This window comes from Bactrocera neohumeralis, unplaced genomic scaffold (genome assembly GCF_024586455.1).
Source record: "Bactrocera neohumeralis isolate Rockhampton unplaced genomic scaffold, APGP_CSIRO_Bneo_wtdbg2-racon-allhic-juicebox.fasta_v2 ctg2084, whole genome shotgun sequence".
Classification (NCBI taxonomy): domain Eukaryota; kingdom Metazoa; phylum Arthropoda; class Insecta; order Diptera; family Tephritidae; genus Bactrocera; species Bactrocera neohumeralis.
This window is the reverse complement of record NW_026089968.1, coordinates 1,176-8,291: the sequence shown is the minus strand read 5'-3', so window position 1 is coordinate 8,291 and position 7,116 is coordinate 1,176. Positions and strand designations below refer to the sequence as shown.

General features: G+C 35.1%; 1 long non-coding RNA gene across 1 annotated transcript; it reads left to right on the top strand.

The window, feature by feature from the left end:
* The first annotated feature begins 2,159 nt into the window (after positions 1-2,159).
* Positions 2,160-6,331, top strand: LOC126766678 (uncharacterized). Its single transcript, XR_007668939.1, has 4 exons — positions 2,160-2,212; positions 5,605-5,753; positions 5,817-5,883; positions 5,964-6,331. It is a non-coding gene; the product is annotated as an uncharacterized LOC126766678 (long non-coding RNA).
* Positions 6,332-7,116: the final 785 nt, after the last annotated feature.

The window sequence follows — 7,116 nt, the reverse complement described above, 5'->3', positions numbered from 1 at the left end:
TTTTATTTATTAATTTTCCCTAATTTTTATTTTAATTTTATTTTTTGATCCTTTCTAGGAAAGGAGACTCTTCTATTCTGGAGGGTCTGAAGTTCAGAATCGCAGAATTGAGTTTTATTATAAACCGGAGGGTCCCCCTTGCGGTGGTGAATCGCGGTTTTTTTTTTTTTTAATATTTTATTATTTGGCTGGTCGAGCCTTTATTTAAAATTTTTAAGATTTAATTTTGTACTTTTTTATTTTTTGATCCTTTCTAGGAAAGGAGACTCTTTTATTCTGGAGGGTCTGAAGTTCAGAATCGCAGAATTGAGTTTTTGTTATAAACCGGAGGGTCCCCCTTGCGGTGGTGAATCGCGGTTTCAAAATATTTTATTACTTGGCTGGTCGAGCCTTCAATGATTCTTAATAGTTTAAACTTAATTGATAAAATTGATTGTCTTATATATTAATGTACTAATATATTTGATAAATGTGGATAATAAAATCTTACTCCTTCTTCTCCTCGTCTCTTGTGGTGTGTTGTAATTTCCTTAGTCCTTGGTTTCCCTCGATGGCTACGCCGCTGCTTGACGTGCAATGCCTAATGATGTTTTTTTTTTTGTTTTTTAAATATTTGTATTTTGTGATTTAAGTCACTCTTTACTTTTTTATTCACTGTTAATTTTTTTAAAAAATTTGTTCTTATTTATTCTGCGATTGTCACAACACAACAAGCAATGAAGTTTTTGCTCACTTTACTTCAAGTTTGGTTTGGCTTTTCTCCCTATTCTTGGGATACTTGTTTTTTCTTTTTAATTTTTAATGCGTTATTCACATATGTACTACCTCTCGCACGAGGTTTATGCACGTTTACCGGTTAGTGTTCACTAATCGCGACCGTTATGGTTCAAGGGATACATTTCTCTCCCTTTATACGACGAACACGTGCCTTAACGTTGGGCGCCAATTAACTTTCCTGGTGTGGGAAGTATTAAAAAAATATATTCCGTTCCGCTACGCGCGGTAGAAATTAAACAAAGTGTTGGTTTGAGTGACAATATATGGTGCGCTTTGATCATCAAGATGATCACTCAATACGCTTGCCGATTATACACTGATCTTTATTAGTAAAAGCACTTATATTTATATTCTTATAATTCTATGCTTATTACTAAAGATGCTTTGGCATTACATTAAGTGATGAAATGCCAGAGCATTGGATTTCCAATTATTCTCATTATCAAAACAAATAATGGAATATTGGATTTTGCTTACTTATCAAAACAAGTGATATATTGATTTCTTATTAATTAAAGTATTCTGCTGACCAAGCAGTAATACTGTGAGAAGATACAATTTGTTTACATTTATCGTTAAGTATCTGTGTGGCTGCTGCCGTTAACTCGCACATGTAATATGTGTATTGATAAGTGATAAAATCATGATTTGGATTTCTGAATGCGTACATGCGTATACATGCAATCATATGGGCTGATAATAAGATTAATACGATAGACGATATATTTATGTATGTATATATGCATTGTTGTGATAAATTCAATTTCTATTACTAAGAAACATAATACAAAAATATTTATTAGTATATTATATTATGTAAAAATCAAATTAAATTATTAAATATATGTACAAGTCTAAATTGACTGTAAATAGTACTATGCATGCATTCATACAAAATTATACTCATATCATAATTATTACATGCCAATATGTAAATGCCGACGGCAAAACGCAAAAGCATACATATTTGCATACATTGCGAAAGCAAAAATTGAACCATGAAAATATCACAATGCTGTTGTTGGGAGTATCATAAGGAGCATGCATACATATTTATGTCTCTTCATATTCTTGAAAATGTGAGAGAGCTGTATTTGTACACATTTTTCGCTGTTAAAAGTGGAATATCAAAGAACTTATTTTTCTTCAATATTCTCTGCTTGAGCATATATGCCCTCTCATCATATGCCGTAAATACATATATTTATTTCTCTTCATATTCTTTGTTGAATATGTGGAGAACTGTTAAAATTTTAACATTTCACAGCGTGAATTCTGTATTTGTGTGGTGAGATTCCGTGTCGCAAATTTATCAAATGTTCGCTGTCGAACCTGCACCTTCTCTACGTTTTAAGTTCTCTGGTTGAAACGGCTTTTCTTCTGTGCTTACTCGGTAGCACGCAAATGTCCTGCCAGTGATTTAAGCTGTGTGTTGGTGGGTGAATATATTGTTATTTTTTCTAGTAGAAAGCAATAAAATATAATTTTCCGCTTATATAAAGCTGGTTGTTTTGTTGCCAGGTGTACAGAAATGTTTTTTTAAGTGCTTTGTGTATGTGTAGTTGCACTGTACCTATGTTCCCTTAGGGCATGTAAAGTTTCTGCAAACGTAAATTTGTAGTAAAGCAAACAAAAAAATTAATAAATTGAAAAAATCGTTATTACTGTGTCATTTCAAGATTTTGGGTTAAAGGATCTTACATCGTTCTTAGTGCATGGATATCCTATGTACCAGTTTACATGTGAAGTTGCAATCTGATGATGAAGTGACAAAATAAGTTTGAAACACAAGATTTATTTTATGGAATGATTTAACTGTATAGAGGAGTTGAAAATAAGCATAAGTGAAGTGTTGCAAAAGAAAAATAAAATTAATGTCCCAAATAACATAAAACATATTAGAAAATCTTATAATTTTATACTATTAATAATTAGTACTGCTCAAATATCATTAAACATTCTTACTTATTTAGTATCAGCAAAGCCGAAATGCTATTAAAAATAAATATCTAATTTCAAATATATTGAACATACATACATATGTACACAAAAAGACACATGTAGTGCGCATTTAATAATAATAAAAATGCTTATAAGAATTGTAAACTGACAACATAAATTTACAGATGAGATAACATTAAACACACACACACACATATATTTAATTAAGTAATGAAAATATTAAAATGAAATATATTCTCACTTTACTAAATTTAAAATTCCAAAATTTCAGTACATTTAACGCACGCACATTTTCCCTTAAAGTTAATTAAATTAAATTGTAAACACTTAAGCAAATTCACACTTTTTGCAGGTATTTTAAGTAAAAAGTCTATAATTTAAAAATATCTTTTTAAACCTCTTGTTGGACATCATTTATGTGCTTGAGTTATTAGGAAATGAAGCGCTACCAAATGATCATAAGGCATTTCGCTGAAATTCCCCTTTCTTTATTTAGCAGTTTCAGTTCAAATAATTAAAACAATTGCCTATAGTAGATTATGCTTCAAATTCAAATGAATATAAACACGGTTTCCATGCATGTAGATATTTTCTTATTCAAATTTAAAAAACAAATAAGAAAAATTATATAATAATATTACGTCATAAATTACTTACATTACCTCGAGAATTGGATCGACAAGTGTTATTTTTTTAGTCCGAAGGCCGCCAACGCAGAAAGGAGTATTACGCGAAAATTCTTTAGTCACCACAGGTATTGGCTCGATCAGGGTACTTTGTTCATAATGTTAAAATTTTTAATTTATTCTTCAAAATCTATTTCGTCTCCCACAATTTAATCCCGCTAGGTTCCAATACTCTTCAATGCGCTTCACGATTAATGTCTTCAATTGACTCAAAGCGGTTCCCCCGGAGCGGTCGTTTGAGTTTGCTGAATTGTCAGACGTCACACGGATCTAATTCAGACGAATATGGTGATGGTTGACAATTTGGCTAAAAACTCACGAAGAATTAATGCAGTATGCAATGTCGTGGTGCAGAAACAAAGAGTTGTCGGCACCCAATTCCGGGCTTGCCTGCTTTGACGTGGTTCACTTTTGCCACGATATTTGGCCGATTGATTATCTGTTACCTGGTTGTAAGCATAGATCCAAGACTCTTCTTCTTCTTTACTGGCGTAGACACCGCTTACGCGATTATAGCCGAGTTAACAACAGCTCGCGAGTCGTTTCTTCTTTTCGCTACTTGGCGCCATTCGGATATTCCAAGCGAAGCCAGGTCCTTCTCCACTTGGTCCTTCCAACGTAGTGGATGTCTTCCTCTTCCTCTGCTTCCCCCGGCGGGTACTGCGTCGAATACTTTCAGAGCTGGAGTGTTTTCGTCCATTCGGACAACATGACCTTGCCAGCGTGGCCGCTGTCTTTTAATTCGCTGAACTATGTCAATGTCGTCGTATATCTCGAACAGCTCATCGTTCCATCGAACGCGATATTCGCCGTGGCCAATGCGCAAAGGACCATAAATCTTTCGCAGAAGTTTTCTCTCGAAAACTCGCAACGTCGACTCATCAGTTGTTGTCATCGTCCAAGCCACTGCACCATATAGCAGGACGGGAATTATGAGTGGAGATCCAAGACTCATCGCCAGTAATAATACGTTCCATGCCATTTTGATAGTCGGAAAGCATGGTTTCACAGACGTTAATGCGACGCATTTTTATTAAGCATAAATGATCTGGATGATGGTTTTCACTTATCCTTCCGGTTTCCTCCTTTCATAGGTCATATTTGAAGTGAAATGTTGTCTAAATAATATATACGGGTAGTCAAATGATGTCAGTTATGTTCGCCGGCATATTTGGCAAAGAACAGTGACATAAAATGACAAGAACACAAAAACAAGTAAGGAAGGGCTAAGTTCGGGTGTCACCGAACATTTTATACTCTCGAATGAAAAAGTGATAATCGAGATTTCACTATCCGTCATTTACATATTTTTCAAATACCGTATTTGTGTAAAGTTTTATTCCGCTATCATCATTGGTTCCTAATGTACATACATATATATATTATACAGAGAAGGCATCAGATGGAATTCAAAATAGCGTTATATTGGAAGAAGGTGTGGTTGTGAACCGACTTCACCCATATTTCGTACATATCATCAGGGTGTTAAGAAAATATTATATACCGAATTTCATTGAAATCGGTATAGTAGTTCCTGAGATATGGTTTTTGGTCCATAAGTGGGCGACGCCACGCCCATTTTCAATTAAAAAAAAAAGCCTGAGTGCAGTTTCCTTCTGCCATTTTTTCCGTAAAATTTAGTGTTTCTGAGGATTTTTGTTAGTCGGTTAACGCACTTTTAGTGATTTTCAACATAACCTTTGTATGGGAAGTGGGCGTGGTTATTATCCGATTTCTTCCATTTTTGAACTGTATATGGAAAAGTTTGGTTGACATAGCTATAGTAGTTTCCGAGATATGTACAAAAAGCTTAGTAGGGGGCGGGGCCACGCCCACTTTTCCAAAAAAATTACGTCCAAATATGCCCCTCCCTAATGCGATCCTTTGTGCAAAATTTCACTTTAATATCTTTATTTATGGCTTAGTTATGACACTTTATAGGTTTTCGGTTTTCGCCATTTAGTGGGCGTGGCAGTGGGCCGATTTTGCCCATCTTTGAACTTAACTTTCTTATGGAGCCAAGAAATACGTGTACCAAGTTTCATCATGATATCTCAATTTTTACTCAAGTTACAGCTTGCACGGACAGACGGACAGACAGACATCCGGATTTAAACTCTACTCGTCACCCTGATCACTTTGGTATATATAACCCTATATCTGACTTTTTTAATTTTAGGACTTACAAACAACCGTTATGTGAACAAAACTATAATACTCTCCTTAGCAACTTTGTTGCGAGAGCATTAGACGTTTGATTTTGTTTGTCGTACGAACAGCTGCTGAAAAGGATAACGTATTTTTGAAAAGTTTTTTGACGATTTCGAGGTAAGACTTTTATTATATCCGTATTTTCAGGTTATAATTTATTTAGTTTTGTAATTTTTTCAGTTTCAGGCTCAATAGCATAAGGTGACTGAAATAATAAAGATATCCCGGTCGGAAGTGGCAGCTAAATGTAACAGCTTTTGCTTCTCTTTAAGCATAAGCTCCTGTAAAGTAGTACGCAAAGAATTATTTAACAAGCATTTCTTCTAGGCGGCCCTTAGGCGTATAAGTCACACTAAAAGTGAACACGGAGCTGGAAGAACGACCACGATGAGCCCGTTTAAGTTTCTAGAGCCGACTTTGCGTGCTGAAGCGGAATCCACTTCAAATCTAATAAATGTGAATAGTTGTTATTATAGGACAGTCCATCGGCCTCGAGCTCTCCAACAACATTCTTGGAGTCGGAAATTATACCTGGTGATATAACATCAACGCCATCCACATCACATGGTAATTTAGGAAGACGTCGAGTGCAAAAAGACGATGATAAGTATACTCAAGTAATTGAAAGTATTCATATGTATGTATGTGCAACAGTTTAAATCTTATACATATATAACAAGTAAGGAAGGGCTAAGTTCGGGTGTCACCGAACATTTTATACTCTCGCATGGTAAAGTGATAATCGAGATTTCATTATCCGTCATTTACATATTTTTCAAATACCGTATTTTTGTAAAGTTTTATTCCGCTATCATCATTGGTTCCTAAAGTACATAGTATTATACAGAGAAGGCATCAGATGGAATTCAAAATAGCTTTATATTGGAAGAAGGCGTGATTGTGAACCGATTTCACCCATATTTCGTACATCAGGGTGTTAAGAAAATATTATATACCGAATTTCATTGAAATCGATCTAGTAGTTCCTGAGATATGGTTCTTGGTCCATAAGTGGGCGGCGCCACGCCCATTTTCAATTTTTAAAAAAAGCCTGGGTGCAGCTTCCTTCTGCCACTTCTTCCGTAAAATTTAGTGTTTCTGACGTTTTTTGTTAGTCGGTTAACGCACTTTTAGTGATTTTCAACATAACCTTTGTATGGGAGGTGGGCGTAGTTATAATCCGATTTCTTCCATTTTTGAACTGTATATGGAAATGCCTGAAAAAAACGGCTCTGTAGAGTTTGGTTGACATAGCTATAGTAGTTTCTGAGATATGTACAAAAAACTTAGTAGGGGGCGGGGCCACGCCCACTTTTCCAAAACAATTGCGTCCAAATATGCCCCTCCCTAATGCGATCCCTTTTGCCAAATTTCACTTTAATATCTTTATTTATGGCTTAGTTATGACACTTTATAGGTTTTCGGTTTCCGCCATTTTGTGGGCGTGGCAGTTGGCCGATTTTGCCCATCTTCGAACTTA